Genomic DNA, 21,571 nt, shown 5'->3' on the forward strand with positions numbered 1-21,571 from the left:
TTCCAGGGGAATTCTACCAAACATTTAAAGAAGAACTATTTCCTATTCTCTTGAAACTGTTCCAAAAAATAGAAATGGAAGGAAAACTTCCAAACTCATTTTATGAGGCCAGCATCACCTTGATCCCCAAACCAGACAAGGATCCCACCAAAAAAGAGAACTACAGACCAATATCCTTGATGAACACAGATGCAAAAATTCTCGCCAAAATACTAGCCAATAGGATTCAACAGTACATTAAAAGGATTATTCACCACGATCAAGTGGGATTTATTCCAGGGCTGCAGGGTTGGTTCAACATCCGCAAATCAATCAATGTGATAGAACACATTAATAAAGAAAAACAAGAACCATATGATACTCTCAATAGATGCTGAAAAAGCATTTGACAAAGTACAGCATCCCTTCCTGATCAAAACTCTTCAAAGTGTGGGGATAGAGGGCACATACCTCAATATTATCAAAGCCATCTATTAAAAACCCACCGCAAATATCATTCTCAATGGAGAAAAACTGAAAGCTTTTCCGTTAAGGTCAGGAACACGGCAGGGATGTCCATTATCACCACTGCTATTCAACATAGTACTAGAAGTCCTAGCCTCAGCAATCAGACAACAAAAAGAAATTAAAGGCATCCAAATTGGTAAAGAAGAATTCAAACTATCACTCTTCGCAGATGATATGATACTATATATGGAAAACCCAAAAGACTCCACTCCAAAACTGCTAGAACTTGTACAGGAATTCAGTAAAGTGTCAGGATATAAAATCAATGCACAGAAATCAGTTGCATTTCTGTACACCAACAACATGACTGAAGAAAGAGAAATTAAGGAGTCAATCCCATTTACAATTGTACCCAAAACTATAAGATACCTAGGAATAAACCTAACCAAAGAGACTAAGAATCTATACACAGAAAATTATAAAGTACTCATGAAAGAAATTGAGGAAGACACAAAAAAATGGAAAAATGTTCCATGCTCCTGGATTAGAAGAATAAATATTGTGAAAATGTCTATGCTACCTAAAGCAATCTACACATTTAATGCAATCCCTATCAAAATACCATCCATTTTTTTCAAAGAAATGGAACAAATAATCCTCAAATTTATATGGAACCAGAAAAGACCTCGAATAGCCAAAGGAATATTGAAGAACAAAGCCAAAGTTGGTGGCATCACAATTCCGGACTTCAAGTTCTATTACAAAGCTGTCATCATCAAGACAGCATGGTACTGGCACAAAAACAGACACATAGATCAGTGGAACAGAATAGAGAGCCCAGAAATCAACCCTCAACTCTATGGTCAACTAATCTTCGACAAAGCAGGAAAGAATGTCCAATGGAAAAAAGACAGCCTCTTCAATAAATGGTGCTGGGAAAATTGGACAGCCACATGCAGAAAAATGAAATTGGACCACTTCCTTACACCACACACGAAAATAGACTCCAAATGGATGAAGGACCTCAATGTGAGAAAGGAATCCATCAAAATCCTTGAGGAGAATGCAGGCAGCAACCTCTTCGACCTCAGCCGTAGCAACATCTTCCTAGGAACAACGGCAAAGGCAAGGGAAGCAAGGGCAAAAATGAACTATTGGGATTTCATCAAGATCAAAAGCTTTTGCACAGCAAAGGAAACAGTTAACAAAACCAAAAGACAACTGACAGAATGGGAGAAGATATTTGCAAATGACATATCAGATAAAGGGCTAGTATCCAAAATCTATAAGGAACTTAGCAAACTCAACACCCAAAGAACAAACAATCCAATCAAGAAATGGGCAGAGGACATGAACAGACATTACTGCAAAGAAGACATCCAGATGGCCAACAGACACATGAAAAAGTGCTCCACGTCACTCAGCGTCAGGGAAATACAAATCAAAACCACAATGAGATATCACCTCACACCAGTCAGAATGGCTAAAATTAACAAGTCAGGAAATGACAGATGCTGGAGAGGATGTGGAGAAAGGGGAACCCTCCTCCACTGTTGGTGGGAATGCAAACTGGTGCAACCACTCTGGAAAACAGCATGGAGGTTCCTCAAAATGTTGAAAATAGAACTACCCTATGACCCAGCAATTGCACTACTGGGTATTTATCCTAAAGATACAAACATAGTGATCCGAAGGGGCACGTGTACCCGAATGTTTATAGCAGCAATGTCTACAATAGCCAGACTATGGAAAGAACCTAGATGTCCATCAACAGATGAATGGATAAAGAAGATGTGGTATATATACACAATGGAATACTATGCAACCATCAAAAGAAATGAAATCATGCCATTTGCGACGACGTGGATGGAACTAGAGCGTATCATGCTTAGTGAAATAAGTCTCGGAGAAAGACAACTATCATATGATCTCCCTGATATGAGGACATGGAGAAGCAACATGGGGGGGTAGGGGGATAGGAGAAGAGTAAATGAAACAAGATGGGATTGGGAGGGAGGCAAACCATAAATGACTCTTAATCTCACAAAACAAACTGGGGGTTGCTGGGGGGAGGTGGGATTGGGAGAGGGGGAGCGGGCTATGGACATTGGGGAGGGGAGGCGAACCATAAGAGACTATGTACTCTGAAAAACAACCTGAGGGTTTTGAAGGGTCAGGGGTGGGAGGTTGGGGCAACCTGAGGGTTTTGAAGGGTCAGGGGTGGGAGGTTGGTGGAACAGGTGGTGGGTAATGGGGAGGGCACGTTTTGCATGGAGCACTGGGTGTTGTGCAAAAAGAATGAATACTGTTACACTGAAAAAATAAATAAAATGAAAAAAAAATACTGATTTGAAGGGATACATGCACCCTAATGTTTATAGTAGCATTATTGACAATGGCTAAACTATGGAAAGAGCCCAAATGTCTATGTACTGATGAGTGGATAAAGATGTGGTATGTGCATACAATGGAATATTGCTCAGCCATAGAAAAGAGAATTGTTTGATATTTGCAACATGGTGGGTGGAGCTAGACAATATTATGCAAAGTGAAATATGTCTTTCAGAGAAAGAAAAATACTAGATGTTTTCACTCATATGGGGAATATAAGAAACAAGACAATGAACATGGGGGCAAAAGGAGAGGAAAATCATGAAACAGATTGCTAACTCTAGAGAGAAAACTGATGGATATCTGAGGGAAGGCAGGTCAGTGATGGATTAAACAATGATAGGTATTAAGGAGGGCACTTGTAGTGATGAACACTGGGTGTTATATGTAAGTGATGAATCACTAAATTCTACTCCTGAAAATATTATTGCACTGTATGTAACTAGCTAAAATTAAAAAAATGGAAAATAAAATAAAATAAACTAATGGGGAAAAGGTTTTGTTGTTGTTGTTGTTTTTCTTGCTGTTCTTGACTTTTCCTCACACTCTTAATTAATAACTATGCTCATAATTTCTCTAGAGACTTGAGTTCTATTATCATCCACTCCATAATTATCCAATTTGATCTGGAAAAATTCTGCAGGCACCGAGAGCAATGTCCTCTGGTTTACTTCTGGAAGCTAATTCACTCCCGACTCCAGGGGCACCTTCTCTGTTGGCATCTAATGGAAAATATTCTCTCCTTGGTATATTTTACACCATCTTTTCTCCATCTTTTTGTTGGCATATTAATTTAGGCCATTTGTTCTGGAAATAAACAGAGGAAGAAGTCAGAAATACTGCTCTTTCATCATTACTACAGAAAGTGAATGTGTATTGAGAACTACGTTATTTCATCAAGGTATTATTCATTTTCTATTTCCCAGATTTTTATTCATGAAGGAAACAATGATAAACCTGTCATGAAGTTTATGTAATCAATAATTTCAACCTGTTTGTGAGAAAAACATCAAGACAGGTGTTTGATTAAAGTGATTCAATCATTCCCTTAGTTACTATGCTATGTGATTTTGTCAATAAAATAAGCAAACAAAAAAACTTAGCTCAGACCGGGTACACTAGTTTTTACTAATTTAATTAGTTTAGAAAATACATAATTCATCTTGGAGCAATTTTTTTAAAAAAAAACCTCATGGTACAGATTTGTTTATTTTATTTTATTTTTATTTTTTTTAGCATTGAGATCTGTTCCTTACTGTAAATAGACTTAGTATTAGCTCAGAAAAGGCTGCACTGTTGTGTGTGTAAGGATACTTCATATGGATCATTTAAATGCTCTCAAAGTTGGTGGGTCAGAAAAACTCATCGTATTTGCTGCTATTTTATTATTGTGGAAATTGAGACTAAAATTTTTGTTTAGCTTCCCCAATTTAAAACAGCTCAGTCGTGTCAGAACATGGATAGAACTCAGGTCTTCTTCAATCCCATTACTCCTCAGAACACAGGTTATACTTAGTTTTATTAACTTTATGAACTTGATTTGTTAATCTTTTGAGTGAAGTATTGAGACATGGAGGAGAAGGATATGAACTTAGGGTATTCTTATGTAGTCAAATTGTGTACTTGGGTAGGATAACCAGAATCATTAACCAATGATCATTAACCAATGATCCCAGGTAAATAACCAAGTTCAGAGGCTCTGTTCTGCCCAAGGCATGATAAAATGACATCACTGCCCAGGAACAGCGTGTCTAAGCTGGTACATCCTAAAATATCATATGTTTAAGTAAAATAGGAATGGGCATAATGTCCTGAAGCTGCTTTATTGCAGTTACTCCATGTTCAGGGCAATCATGCTACTTTGGCATTTGACAGTCTTGGAATCATTAGGGAGCCGAAGCAAGAACCCTTATACTCCTTCACTCAGCATAGCCTCATATTTCTTGCGAAGTTCCTCCTCAAATTTAACTCTCTCCTGTCAACAGTGAGAGGAGATGCTAAGGTCCATTTATTCAATATGCAGGAAAATCATTGTACATTTATTTATGTTATTGCCAAGGGAGAAATTCCACAAGCTGTTCCTTTGTTCCTCATGTAATGTGTGGATTTAAAACACAGATTTGGAAGCAGGACAATGATATCTATTAATTAATCATGTATATATATGCATATTTGTGTGAAAGGGAATTGTACCTTTTTTATGTGTTAACTACCAAAACTTTATTAAATGAATCAACCAACTTGTCTAACATTTTGAATAAGATACATTGTATATATTTGCATTGATTATATATACATAATATTATATATATATACACACATATACATATATTTAGGATTATACATCTAGAAGTTTTTCTTCTATGTACTCAATTCTAAATCATTTGCAATTAAAAACATTGATTTAATAAGTGATGAGCACTGGGGGTTATACTGAACTGATGAATCATTGAACATTATATCAAAAGCCAATGATGTAGTATACATTGGCTAATTGAATTTATTTATTTATTTTTAAAAATTATTTTTTTTATTTGACAGAGTTAGAGATAGACACAAAGAGAGCACAAGCAGTGGGAGCAGCAGAGGGAGAGGGAGAAGCAGCCTCCCTGCTGAGCAAGAAGCCTGATGCAAGGATTGATCCAAGGACCCTGGGATCATGAACTGAGTGGAAGGCAGATGCTTAACTGACTGAGCCAGGTAACTTTGGCTAATTGATTTCAAACACAAAAATAATTTTTAATAAAAATAAATGATAACTATATAAAATTTTATTATCTTTGTTCCTCTTTTTAGAGTGCAGGAGCTGTGGCTATTAGAGATGAGGAATTAGAATATTATTTCCCCATTTGTTAGATGATACTAGACTATAGATTATGAGGGATCTACCATATGGCAGTAGTGCAGATTTTTGTATTGATTGCAACCAAGTTATCCTGGGAGATATCTATATCTATATCTATATTTATATCTATATCTATCTATATCTATATCTATATCTATCTATATCTATATCCATATCTGTATCTATATCTATATATAGATCTATAGATCTATAGATCTATAGATCTATATATAGATACAGATATATATCCATATCTGTATCTATATCTATATATCTATATATAGATACAGATATATATCCATATCTGTATCTATATCTATATATAGATCTATAGATCTATCTATATATATATAGATAGATAGATCTATAGATCTATATATAGATATAGATACAGATATGGATACAGATATGGACATGGATATGGATACAGATATGGATACAGATATGGATATAGATATTATTGCTGACTCAGCCTGGAAGGGTATTTTTTGGTCTGTTTCTTTTTTAAGATTTTATTTGTTTATTTGACAGACAGAGATCACAAGTAGGCAGAGAGGCAGGCAGAGAGAGAAGGGGAAGCAAGCTCCCTGCTGAGCACAGAGCCCAATGTGGGGCTCGATCACAGGACCCTGGGATCGTGACCTGATCCAAAGGCAGGGGCTTTAACCCACTGAGCCAACCAGGCACTCTGTTTTTTGTTTTAAGAAGATACAAGTCTTTGTTTTGTGGTTGTGTAGTTGGAACTCTTTTAGTTCAAACCAATAAACTAACATTTCACTCTTGCTTTATTAAATTCTATTGATAATTAAAAGCACAAAATTTAGATTTGAATTGTTGTATATTGCTAAAATATCATTAAAATGCAGATCAAAATATGCATAACATGGTAGAAAATAATATAACAAGCATCTGATTCCTAATAACTTGTTTTATTAAACCTCATAATTCTGGGATTTGGAGTTTTAATAAGTGGGGTTTCTTATTGGATCCATAATACCAAGGAAATAGTTTCATCTTTTCTCACTGAATTTTATAATTAATTTAAAATGTAGAATCCAATTCACAGTACACAAAAGTATTCCAATTGTTTCTTTATGTAACATAAATTTCTATATTTCTATATTTCACAATATTAAAAGAAATTTTATTAATCTAGAAGGTTTAGTATAAAAATGATAATTAATAAACAATATTTAGTTTTGTCACTTATTAACATTTTTGTGTTTTCTTTGATTTTAAGTATTAACATGTTACAGACATAATTAATATTCAATTTTTATTTCACTTTAATCTCACTGCTTCCCTTCCCCATTCCATGTTTCTCTCTCTTTTCAAAAAAAAAATTTTTGTAAGTAAATTCTATACCCAATGTGGGGCTAGAACCCATGACCCCAAGATCAAGAGTCACAAGTTCCACCAGCTGAGCTTGCCATGTGCCCCTGTTCCATTTTCTTAATTGGTACATTGTATTCATTCTTGTAACTGATTTATACAACTCATATAAGTGTGTAGCCATAGATAATATGCTGTGTTTTTCTGAATGTTTAAACTAATATGATTGGAAATACATTCTATATAACACCTTGCAGCATGCATTTTTTATTTATTTATGCATGTAGAGCTATCACATTTCATGTCTACAGTGTTTGATTCTGGGATAAAATGGGGTATATCAAACAGCATCCCAATGATGGGAATTTGGAGTTTAAACATACTAGAACAAACATCCTTAATTATGTCATTTTAAAATATATATATATTTGTTAGAAGTAACATCACTGCATCAAAACTTCCACATTTTAATTGATTGTATATTGCCAAATGACACTTCAAACTATGTAGACTTCTTAAATGCAAAACATCAGTAAATGAGAATTTCATCCTTCACATCTTTGTTACAAATTTAGTAGTCAGACTTACATGCACTCTGTGTTTTAAGCCAATGAGCACACAAAAAAAGCACATCTTGTTATGGTTTTAATTTGTATTTCCATGACTAGTAAGATTGAAGATATTTTTGAATTCACGATCGATCATTACTTTGTGTTTATGAGCAGCTTCAGTTCAATTTCCTCGCATTTTTCTTTTATGTTAATTTGTTTTCTTATAATTTCTTCTTTATCAGTGATGGTATGCTTTTGTCATTTACACTGCAAATATTTATTGTTCATAATTTGACTTTGTGTTATGGTGTCATTTTGTAAAATTATTTATATTAATGATAAAATGCATATTTCAAACTAATTGCTATTTATAATCTTTGGGAAGAAAATTATCTTCAAAATTTGTCACAACCCAAGGTCCTATATTTCTTATAAGTACTGATAGCATTCATTTCATATTTCCATAGTTACAAAGGATAATATTTACGTGCTTTATCATCAACATGAAGTAAGTAAGCAGTGAAGAATAAAAGGGATAACCAGAAATTTGACTTTGAAATAACTGTAAAGTTGTCTGTAATCTTAAAAAAATTAATAAATTGTGAACTATAATATTTTGGATTCATGGAAAGAGAATATAACATGCAGATGACTTTGCTGTGGACAATCATATATGTTTTAAACATGCAGACAGTACCACCAAGGAAAAGCAAAGATATGAGAATAACTGATTAACATATAGAAAACAAATATTTATTTTCATAAATCATGTTAACCAAAATTATAACCCATCAGAGAAGTTAGTATAATGCAAAGATTAACAACACTGATCTTAAAAACAGACTGCCTGGATTTTAAGGCTGTCTCGGGCTCTAGATATTTGAGTGATTATGGACAAATTAATTGGCCTTGCTCAGCCTTAGTTTCTTCTTCTATAGAATGAGAATAATAGTATCATTTTACTCCATTGTTTCATTATTAATATTAATTAAGTTAATGTATTTATTGTGCAGAAAACAAATTGGCACAGAGAAGGTGCTACAAAAGTTTGTGTTCTTTTCCAAATCGGAACTATTTGTAATGAGTTTTAAATTTAAGAACCATATCCTTTTTAATTATACAGCAAATCCCAAATTTCAAGTGGCTTACCCCAACGTTATTCAACATAAAACTAGAGAGGGATGGTTCTGTCCAGGAGGTGTAACTGTTATAATTCTAAACTTTTGTACCAAACAAATTACCCAGAAACATATAAAAAGACAAATTTCTGGGTTTTACCTTACAAATTCTCAATTAGTAATTTTACCTTGGGCCCTAAAAATTCATATTTTCAACAAGCATAATAACTAGTTTGCTCAAATAATAAAAATAAAACCAAAAACAAACTTCTAATTTCATAGATTGAGGAGTACTTTAGAGTAAATACACCAAACTAATGAAAAACTTCTGTAAATTACTGATTGAACTATTAAAAATCTTATCTATATTTCTCTCAGAATCTTCCCGGATATTAAAAACCTGCCTATTAGGATTTACAAAATGGTAGTGGAGTAGGAGGACCCAAGCTCATCTTATCTCTCAAACACAAGATAACTATCAAATCATCCTAAATAGCCCAGAATTAAGGCTGATGATTGACAGAATTCCACAATTAAAGGGAGAGAAGGGGCCATTTTGAAGAACGTAAGAAGTGGTGACATATGGTTCAGGGCGAAAGGGATTAGAGGTGCTGTGTAGGTAAGGGAGCTGTGTTCACAGAGGACAAGAGACAGAGGAGCACCCGGGGCAATGCACAAGGAGAATGTTTCCCCAAAGTCATTGCGTTAGAATATAAGAGCGGCTGAGTTTCATGTGTCCCTGCAATGAGCTTAAATACTGGAATTTTAAAGGTCAGTGGCCTTGGTGGAGATAGAACACAGAGCCCTGGCCTTACACTGCTCCTGGAAGGAAGGCAGGCAAAGAACCCTGGAATGTGGAAACATCAATCTGAAGAACACCTGGGCACACAGGAGGAAGATAATTCACTCTTTTCTGAGTGTATCCCTGAGAGGAAGCTTTTAAGGAGACACCTATCCACAAACAAAGGAGCTGGCTGGCACCATTTCCCTCCCCATCCCTCAAAAAAACACAGAACCACCTGCAGGAAGTAGCCCAGCACTGACACTGTCTCACTAACTTGCTTCCATCAACACCAAGAGTCCTGCCCTCTGCCAGGACTGCCCTTCCCAGTCAATATTCCCTCAACTCCAATGTGGTGGGCCCTTCCCCCAGAAGACCAGTGCAAGTACCTGCTCACAACACATCTCCTGACCTGAAAATTTGGCAGAGCTTCACACCTGGTGGAGTTGGAGTCAGGTTTTATTCACAAACATACCAGAGAACACCTAGTTAAAATCCACCACATTCAGGCCAGAGACCAAACACTGCCCACAAAAGGCAAGGATCAGCTCTGTGGACAACTAGCCTGAAGGATGGAGCAGCCACAACACAACAGCAGAGCACACAAGCATACACCTGAAGTGCCAGTCCCTAGACACTACAGGACTTCTTCATAAGGCCATTACTTTCAGGAACAGGAAAGTAAATTACTCCTGCACAGCAGGAGAGATTAAGATGAACTGTAGAGAGGGAGGAATTTATCTGAAATTAAAAAACAAAATAAGGTGATAGCCAGAGATCTAAGTGAAACAGATATACAAGCAACATGCCTGAGGAAGAATTTAAGCCAACAATCATTAGGATAGTCCCTGGGCTTGAGAAAAGAATAGAATACATTATGGAGACCGTTACCACAATGATAAAAAAGTCAAAAAAATATCAATCAGTGGTGAAGAATGCAATAACTGAGACTAGAAACAGGCTTCATGCAATGAGCAGTAGGCTGGAGGGAGCAGAGGGAGACAAAGTACTGGAAAATAATAAAGCTGAATAAAAGAGAGGAAAACAACATGACTACAGACTGAGGGAACTCAATGACTCCATCAAATGTAATAACATTGTATTATAAGGGTCCCAGAAGAAGAAGAGAGAAAAGGGGCAGAAAATTTATTTAAAGAAATAATAGCTGAAACATCCCTAATCTGGGGAAGGAAACAATCATCCAGATCCAAGAGACATAGAGAACTCCCATCAAAATCAACAAAAGCAGGACAACAATGAGACATACTGTAATTAAATTTGCATAATATAGTGATAACGAAAAAATTCTAAAAGCAGCAAGACAAAAGAAGTCCCAAACTTACAAGGAAGACCCATAAGGATGGCTAGCTGGGGAATTCCCAACAGAAACCTGACATGCCAGAAGAAAGTGGTATGATATATTCAAATTGCTGAATGGGGAAAATCTGCACAAAGAATATTCTATCCAGCAAGAGTATCATAGAGAAGAGAGGAGAAAAAAAGAGTTCCCGAGACAAACAAATACCAAAGGAGTTCCTGACCACTAAACCAGCTCTGTAAGAAATATTAAAGGTAACTCTTTGAGTGGAAAGGAAAGACCAAAAGTGACAAAAACTAGAAAGGATCAGAGAAAATCTCCAAGAACAATGACAAAAGAAGCAATAAAATGACAATAAATATACATCTATCAATGATTACTATGAGTGTAAATGTACTAAATTCTCCAATTAAAAGACATAGGGTGTCAAAAATTGATAAAAAAACAAGACCCTCAATACTGCCTATAGGAAGTTCATTTCAGACCTAAAGTCAACTTCATTTTGAAAGTAAGGGAATGGAGAAACAGGTATCATGCAAACAGATATCAAAACAAAGTCAGAGTGGCAGTAGTTATATCAGACAAACTACACTTTTTTTGTTCTTTTTTTGTATTTGTGGTCTTTTTCAAAGACAGAACATCATAGATATGCAGTACAATCAGCAGAGTTTATTTAAGGTGAAAGTACACTCTCTAGATGTAAGAGCAGGTGAGTTCAAGGGAGAGCTGCATTTTTGTTGTTGTTGTTCTTTTATTCTTTTTTCTGCTTTGGTATTATGGTAATGCTGGCCTTACAGAATGATTTGGAATGTATCCCTCTATTCCATTATTTGTAGGATTTTATAGGATTGCCATTAGTTATTATTATTTTTTAATGGTTGGTAGAGTTCACGAAAGAAAGCATGTGTTCTTGGACTTTTCTGTGCTGGGAGATTTTTGACTCTTAATTCAGTTTTTAATCTTGTTATTGTTATTGGTCTACAAGATTTCCTACTTATTTGATCCAAGATTTATTATTCAATCTTCATATTTAGACCATTTTAAGGAATTATGTGCATTGTTTTTCTAAGTTATCTGATTTTTTAGTATATAATTATTTATGGTAATCTGTTATCACACTATGTATTTCTGTGGTATCTGTTGTATTGTTTTCACTTTCATTTATCCATTTATCATGGATTAAAAAAATCTTTTTTTTTTACTTTCCTTTTCTTTAGTCAGTGTAACTAAAGCATTGCCAATTTCTTTTTTTCTTTTTTTAACTCATAATTCTTTCAATGTATTTCACTGTATTTCCTTTTTCTACTAAATTTCAGTTATTTATTCTTTCTATAGTTCCTTGAGGTTTAGTGAAAAGTTGTTTATTTGACTTTTCTTAATATAAGCATTTATAGCATAAAAAACAAAAATAGAGTTACTATATGATTTAATAATTTTTAATTTTATATTAAATTATATTTTATTATATATAATTATATATATAATATATATGAAATTATATTTAAATTATAAATTATATTTAATAATTTTTAATTTTAACTTAGTTTAGTCTAGTTTATTCTTTTTTAATTTTTATTTTCTACTATACATATAGAGTTAAACTTCAAGGTAATCCCCTTTCCCCAACCAATGCTACCCCTATAGGCAAACCAGTTTCTAATCCCCCTGTAACTTAGGAAAGTTGAGTCCCTTAACAAAAACATCAAGATACCTTCAGGAAGAATCAAAATAACCTTCCTCACCCACACTGAGAATTTATAACCACTCTCCCAATTTTTCCTTCTGTCAGTGTTTCTGTGAATTTCTGTTTGTCCTGATAATATATAAATCTTATACCTTGGGTTCTTTCTGATGAGGTTCTTCCATTTTTTTTGCTTATATATATTTTTTTCTCTTGTCATATACTTTTGTCAGTCTTTTTGTTTGTCTGTTTTTGTTTGTATACTTCATAAATCTTACCTTGTGGCCCATTTGGGCTGAGCCTTCTCTTTTATCTTCCTTTTTTTCCTGATTCTCTCTCTGTCTCTTGTTTTTTCCTATTTTCTTTCCCCTTTTTTTCTTTCTTCTTCTCTATTTCTTTTTCTTTTCTTTTTTCTCTTATTTGGGTGGGGAATCCTGATTGCACAGAAGCATTCCAGGGTGCACATTGACTGCACCACAATCGATAAGTCCAGCTGCATCTGTTCAGTCACCTCTTTCCAAAATGACTAGGAGGAGGAATACCCAACAGAAGAAAAATACAGAGGATGGACCTTCTTCAACAGAATTAATGGCTATCCACAGAGACAATATGTCAGAAAAGGAATTCAGACTAACAATTATCCAGGCAATAGCTAGGTTGGAGAAAGCCATGGATGACCAAACAGAATTGATTAGGGCAGAACTGAAAGCCACCAGGGATGATGTTCACAATGTTAGGGCAGAACTGAAAGCCACCAGGGATAATGTTCAAAATCCTCTCAATGAGTTCCAATCCAATCTAAATTCTCTAAAAGCTAGGGTAACTGAGACAGAAGATAGAATTAGTGATCTGGAGGACAAACAGAGAGAGAGAAAAGATCAGGAGGAAGCCTGGAACAAACAGCTCAGAAGCCATGAAAACAGAATCAGGGAAATAAACGATGCCATGAAATGTTCCAATGTCAGAATTATTGGAATCTCTGAAGGGGAGGAAAAAGAAAGAAGTCTAGAAGATATAGAGGAAGAAGTTGTCTATGAAAATTTTCCCAATCTCACGAACGGAAACAACATTCATGTACTAGAGGCAGAGAGATTTCCTCCCTAGATTTTAAATTCTCGAAAGTCCTCACGAAACCTTATAGTTAGAATGAGGAATTATGTTTCAAGAGAGACCCTCTTAAAAGCAGCTAGGAGAAAAAAGCTCCTTACATAGAGAGGAAAGCGCATTAAAATAACGTCAGACCTTTCCACAGAGAGCTGGCAAGCCAGGAAGGGCTGGCAAAATATATTCAGAATACTAAATGAGAAGAACATGCAACCAAGAATACTCTATCCAGCAAGACTGACATTTAAAATGGATGGAGAGATAAAGAGTTTCCAAGACCGGCAAGGCTTAAAAGACTATGCAACCACCAAGCTGACACTGCAGGAAATATTAAGGGGGGTCCTATAAAAGAGAAAAAATCCTAAGAACATCATTGAACAGAAATATAGAAACAATCTACAGACAGAAAGACTTCAAAGGCAACACGATGTCAATAAAAACCTATCTCTCAATAATCACTCTCAATGTGAATGGCCTAAATGCGCCCATAAAATGACAAAGGGTTGCAGATTGGATAAAACGACAGGACCCATCCATATGTTGTCTACAAGAGACCCATTTTGAACCTAAGGATATACCCAGACTGAAAGTGAAGGGATGGAGAAGCATCTTTCATGCCAATGGGCCTCAAAAGAAGGCCGGAGTAGCGATTCTCATATCACATAAATTAGATTTTAAACTAAATACTGTAGTCAGAGATACAGAAGGACACTATGTAATTCTTAAAGGGACTATCCGCCAAGATGATCTAACAATTGTGAATATCTATGCCCCCAATATGGGAGCACCCAATTACATAAGAAAACTAATAATCAAGATAAAGAGTCATATTGATATGAATACAATAATAGTAGGAGAACTTAATACACCTCTCTCAGAAATAGACAGATCATCGAAGCAGAAAATTAATAAAGAAATAAGAGCATTGAATGAGACATTGGACCAGATGGACCTCATAGACATATACAGAACATTCCACCCTAAAACAACAGAATATTCATTCTTCTCAAGTGCACATGGAACCTTCTCCAGAATAGACCACATACTGGGTCACAAAGCAGGACTCAAACGATACCAAAAGACTGACATTATTCCCTGCATATTCTCAGATCACAATGCTTTGAAACTGGAGCTCAATCACAAGGAAAAGTTCAGAAGGAACTCAAACACATGGAAGCTAAAGACCACCTTGCTTAAGAATGCTTGGATCAACCAGGAGATCAAAGATGAACTTAAACAATTCATGGAAACCAATGAGAATGAAGACACTTTGGTCCAAAACCTATGGGATACACCAAAGGCGGTTCTAAGGGGGAAATACATAGCCATCCAAGCCTCCCTCAAAAACACTGAAAAATCCAAAATACACCAGCTATCTCTACACCTTAAAGAAGTGGAGAATCAACAACAAATCAAACCAACTCCACATGCAAGAAGGGAAATAATCAAGATTAGAGCAGAGATCAATGAGGTAGAAACGAGAGATACAGTAGAACGTATCAATGAAACTAGAAGCTGGTTTTTTGAAAGAATCAATAAGATCGATAAACCATTGGCCACACTAATCCAAAAGAAAACAGAGAAAGCCCAAATTAATAAAATTATGAATGAAAAGGGAGAGATCACAACTAACACCAAGGAAATAGAAACAATCATCAGAAATTATTACCAACAGTTATATGCCAATAAGCTAAGCAACCTAGATGAAATGGATGCATTCCTGGAAAACTACAAACTCCCAAAATTGAACCAGGAAGAAATTGACAACCTGAATAGACCGATATCTAGTAATGAGATTGAAGCAGTGATCAAAAACCTCCCAAAAAACAAGAGCCCAGTACCTGAAGGATTCCCTGGGGAATTCTACCAAACTTTCAAAGAAGAAATAACACCTATTCTCCTGAAGCTGTTCCAAAAATTGAAGCAGAAGGAAAACTTCCAGACTCTTTTTATGAAGCCAGCATTACCCTGATCCCCAAACCAGGCAAAGACCCTACCAAAAAGGAGAATTTCAGACCAATATCACTGATGACTATGGATGCAAAGATTCTCAACAAGATCCTAGCAAACAGGATCCAGCAGCACATTAAAATGATTATCCACCATGACCAGGTGGGATTCATCCCTGGGTTGCAAGGTTGGTTCAACATTTGCAAATCAATCAATGTGATAGAACAAATCAATAAGAGAAGAGAGAAGAACCACGTGGTCCTCTCAATTGATGCAGAAAAAGCATTTGACAAAATCCAGCATCCGTTCCTGATGAAAACGCTTCCAAGTATAGGGATAGAGGGAATATTCCTGAACTTCATAAAATCTATCTATGAAAGACCCACAGCAAATATCATCCACAATGGGAAAAAGCTTGCAGCCTTCCCGTTGAGATCAGGAACACGACAAGGATGCCCACTCTCACCAGTCTTGTTCAACATAGTATTAGAAGTTCTAGCAACGGCAATCAGACAACAAAGAGAAATAAAAGGTATCCAAATTGGCAAGGAAGAAGTCAAACTCTCTCTCTTCGCAGATGACATGATTCTTTATATGGGAAACCCCAAAGACTCCACCCCCAAACTACTAGAACTCATACAGCAATTCAGTAACGTGGCAGGATACAAAGTCCATGTACAGAAATCAGTGGCTTTCTTATACACTAACAATGAAAATACAGAAAGGCAAATTAGAGAATCGATTCCATTTACTATAGCACCAAGAACCATAAGATACCTGGGCATAAACCTAACCAAAGAGATAAAGGACCTGTACTAGAGGAACTACAGAACATTCATGAAAGAAATTGAAGAAGACACAAAAAGATGGAAGACTGTTCCATGCTCTTGGATTGGAAGAATAAACATTGTTAAAATGTCTATACTGCCTAGAGCAATCTATACTTTTAATGCCATTCTGATCAAAATTCCACCAGTATTTTTCAAAAAGCTGGATCAAATAATCCTAAAATTTGTATGGAATCAGAAGAGACCCCGAATTGCTAAGGAAATGTTGAAAAACAAAAACAAAACTGGCAGCATCACGTTACCCGATTTCAAGCTTTACTACAAAGCTGTGATCACCAAGACAGCGTGGTACTGGCATAAAAACAGACACATAGACCAGTGGAACAGAGTGGAGAGCCCAGATATGGACCCTCAACTCTATGGTGAAATAGTCCTCGACAAAACAGGAAAAAATATTCAATTGAAAAAAGACAGTAACTTCAATAAATGGTGCTGGGAAAACTGGACAGCGATATATAGAAGAATGGAACTTGACCATTCTCTTACACCGTACACAAAGATGAACTCGAAATTGATAATAGACCTCAACGTGAGACAGGAATCTATCAGAATCCTGGAGGAGAACATAGGCAGTAACCTCTTCGATATCAGCCACAGCAACTTCTTTCAAGATATGTCTCCAAAGGCCAAGGAAACAAAAGCGAAAATGAACTTTTGGGACTTCATCAAGATCAAAAGTTTCTGCACAGCAAAGGAAACAGTCAACAAAACAAAAAGGCAACCCACGGAATGGGAGAAGTTATTTGTAAATGACAGTACAGACAAAAGGTTGATATCCAGGATCTATAAAGAACTTCTCAAACTCAACACACACAAAACACGTAATCATATCGAAAAAATGGGCAGAAGATATGAACAGACACTTCTCCAATGAAGACATACAAATGGCTATCAGACACATGAAAAAATGTTCATCATCATTAGACATCAGTGAGATTCAAATTAAAACCACATTGAGATACCACCTGACACCAGTTAGAATGGCCAAAATTAGCAAGACAGTTAACAACATGTGTTGGAGAGGATGTGGAGAAAGGGGAACCCTCTTCCACTGTTGGTGGGATTGCAAGTTAGTGCAGCCACTTTGGAGAACAGTGTGGAGACTCCTGAAGAAATTAATAATAGAGCTTCCCTATGACCCTGCAATTGCACTGCTGGGTATTTACCCCAAAGATACAGATGTAGTGAAAGAAGGGCCATCTGTACCCCAATGTTTATTGCAGCAATGGCTATGGTCGCCAAACTGTGGAAAGAACCAAGATGCCCTTCAACGGATGAATGGATAAGGAAGATGTGGTCCATATACACAATGGAGTATTATGCCTCCATCAGAAAGGATGAATACCCAACTTTTGTAGCAACATGGACGGGACTGGAAGAGATGATGCTGAGCAAAATAAGTCAAGCAGAGAGAGTCAAGTATCATATGGTCTCACTTATTTGTGGAGCATAACAAATAACATGGAGGACATGGGGACATGGAGAGGAGAGGAAGTTGAGGGAAACTGGAAGGGGAGATAAACCATGAGAGACTATGGACTCTGAAAAACAACCAGAGGGTTTTGAAGGGGCGGGGGGGGGTGGGAGGTTGAGGAACCAGGTGGTGGGTAATAGGGAGGGCACATACTGCATGGAGCACTGGGTGTGATGCCAAAACAATGAACACTGTTATGCTGTAAATAAACAAATTAAGGAATAAAAAAAATAAAAAATAAATAAAAATAAATAAATAAAATAAAATAAAAATAGAGTTAATATATGATTTAATAATTCCACTAAAGGTATTTACCAAAACAAAATGAAAGCAATAATGTTTTAATTATATGCAATTATATATATATTTATTATTATATATTTATATAATATAATATTAATTAATATAATATAAATGCATATTATATTATTTATTTATATTATTATATTATTTATATTATGATATAATATATTAATATTAATTATTTTATATAATTATATATCATATATTATAAATATTATATAATTATATAATATTAATATATGAAATATATAAATATTATATTGATTTTTATTTTATATATAATATGCACTCCTATGTTTATTTCAGCCTTATTTATAATAGCCAAGATATAGAAGCAACCCAAGTATTCTTGGATAGATGAATTGGATAGGAAGATACTATATCATGGAGAAGAATGAAATGTCACCATTGGCAATAGTATTGAAGGGATCTAGAGGGTACAATGCTATATGCAATACATCTGTCAGAGAAAGACAAATATATGATTTCACTCATGTGTGGGATTTAAGAAACAAAGCAAAGAAACAAGGAAAAATAGACAAACAAAAAGCAAAAAACACTGACTCTTAAATATAGAGAACAATGTGGTGGTTACCAAGGAGGATGGGAGCAGGGATGAGTGAAATAAGTGAAAGGGATTAAGAGTACGCTTACCTTGATGGGCACTGGAGTAATGTATAGAATTGTTAAGCCACTATATTGTACACCTTAAACTAGAAGAACACTAATTATACTGGAGGTGTTTTTTTTAATATTTTATTTATTTATTTGACAGAGAGATCACAAGTAGGCAGAGAGGCAGGCAGAGAGAGGAGGAAGCAGGCTCCCTGATGAGCGGAGAGCCCAATGTGGGACTGGATCCCAGGACCCTGAGATCATGACTTGAGCCAAAGGCAGAGGCTTTAACCCACTGAGCCACCCAGGCTCCCCTATACTGGAGTTTTTAAAAACAGTCTTTGAAGATCTGTTAGGGCATTTAAATTTTCTTCCAAGCAAAATGGGTAACTTGAATGATTTTTAAGTAGAGGATTGGCATGATCTAATAGGGGTTTATTAAAGCCACTAATTTATGAGTAAAAAATGGATTGGAGAGACAAAAATTTGGAGTTAGCAAACTCTAAATGAGCCTGTTGAAAAAAATACAAGACAGAGAGGAAGTGAATGTATTTTAATGCGAAACACTTGAATGAATTTAAAGGATCTTCAGAGGACATAATCTGTAGTAAATGAATTTTGGTTCATGTTGATTGTGAAGTTTCAGTGGTAATCTGGAGGAGTTATCAATACAGAGTTGGTTATGTGGGACAGGGGAAGAACTGGAAGCTTTAGATGTAGGAATTTTATTAGCCTACAGACGGTTACTTATGACCTTACTGAGAGCTAAAGAAACCTATGAATAAAGTAATATTTTTTTCTTAAAGAAACTCAACAATAGACAAACTATGGAAAAAGCCTAGATGTCCATTGACAGAGGAATGGATAAAAATATATGATGTATATACAAGAGATACAATATACAATAGAATATTACTCAACCATCAGAAAGGATGAAAGTTTACCATTTACACTGGATGGAACTAGAGGGTATTATGCTCAGTGAAATAAGTCAGTCAGAGAAAGACAATTATCATATGTTTTCACTCACATGAGGTATATAAGAACCAGTGCAGGGGATCATAGGATAAGGGAAGGAAAACAAAATGGGAAGAAATCATAGAGGGAGACAAATCATGAGAGACTCTGACCTGTGGGAAAGGAACTGAGAATTTCTGGAGGTGATTGGGGAATAGGGTAACTGGGTGATAGGCATTAAGGATGGCAGGTAATGTAATGAACAATGGGTGTTATATGCAACTGATGAATTGTTGAACTCTACATCTGAAACCAATGGTGTACTACAAGTTGGCTAATTGAATTTAAATTAAGAAATGTATTTACTTAAGCAGCATAGATGATATCTAATTTATTCCTTTAACTAGGGGATAAAATTCCTACATAATTGTATTAATACAATATTGTGCTCATTTTTCTTTGTCTCATTTTTAATTATTACATATTTTCTTAAACAATCAGAACACAGATTTCCTTGCACAATGGACAATCTCACAGAAGTGACAGAGTTCCTGCTCATGGGGTTTTCTGACATCTGTGAGCTACAGATACTTCATGTTGGAGTGTTTCTGCTGGTTTATCTGACAGCACTGGTGTGGCACCTTCTCATCATGATAATCATTACTTTTGACCAGTATCTTCACAGACCCATGTACTTTTTTCTGAAGAACCTCTCCTTTTTGGATTTGTGCTACATCTCAGTCACTGTGCCTAAGTCAGTCCACAGCTCCTGGACTCACAATAACTCCATCTCTTACTTTGGCTGTGTGGCTCAAGTTTATTTTTTCTTTGCTTTTGCTTCTGTTGAGCTGGCCTTTCTCACTGTCATGTCCTATGACTGCTATGTTGCCATTTGTTACCCCCCCAATAAGAAGCCATTATGACACCAGAAAAATGCCATCACATAGCAGCCATTGCCTGGCTAAGTTGTTTTATTTATGAGCAGTCCACACTGGCAACATATTTAGGGATTCCATTTCAAGATACAACATAATCCACCAGTTCTTCTGTGACATCCCTCACATTTTGGCCCCAGTTTCTCATGAGGTTTTCTTTGTTGAGCTTGTGACCCTAGCTCTGAGTTCCTGCTTTGTTCTGGGATGCTTTGTTCTTATGATCATCTCCTATATCCAGATATTCTCAACAGTGCTCAGAATCCCTTCAGTGGAGAATACAGTAAAAGTCTTTTCCGCCTGCTCCCCACAGCTGATTGTTATCATGCTCTTCCTCATTACAGGACTCTTTGCTGCCTTAGGACCAATTGCCAAAACTTCATCCATTCAAGATTTGATGATTGCTCTGGCATACACAGTTTTGCCTCCTTTCCTGAATCCCATCATATATAGTCTTAGAAACAAGGAGATTAAAGCAGCTGTTTGGAGAATATTTGGGAAGATAATTTCCCTGCGAATGTAGAACACTTAGATTTTGCTAATACAAGATCTTTTAAAAAGACCAGGAGAGCATAAATACCTTAAGAAAAAATATATAGGAAAAACCGTTGAGAGACAGAATATTTCCAGGCCATATTTAGAAATAAATACAAGTGTGTCTTTAAAAAATAAAATATCTCAATATTAAATATTGCAAAATTTTATAACTACAACCTTCTGTGGTGTTCCATTCCTTCATTTATTTATTTTTTATTTAAATTCAATTAGCCAAAGTATACTACATTGTTATTTATATAATGTTCAATGATTCATTAGTTGAATATAACACACAGTGCTCAGCATACCATGTGCCCTCTTTAATTTCCTTCACACAGTTACCCCATCCCCTCACCTACCACCCACAATCAACCCTCAGTTTCTTTC

General features: G+C 35.7%; 1 pseudogene; it reads left to right on the top strand.

The window, feature by feature from the left end:
* The first annotated feature begins 20,236 nt into the window (after positions 1-20,236).
* Positions 20,237-21,170, top strand: LOC123936006 (annotated as a pseudogene).
* The last annotated feature ends 401 nt before the right edge of the window (positions 21,171-21,571 follow it).

This window comes from Meles meles, unplaced genomic scaffold, assembly GCF_922984935.1.
Source record: "Meles meles unplaced genomic scaffold, mMelMel3.1 paternal haplotype, whole genome shotgun sequence".
NCBI lineage: Eukaryota > Metazoa > Chordata > Mammalia > Carnivora > Mustelidae > Meles > Meles meles.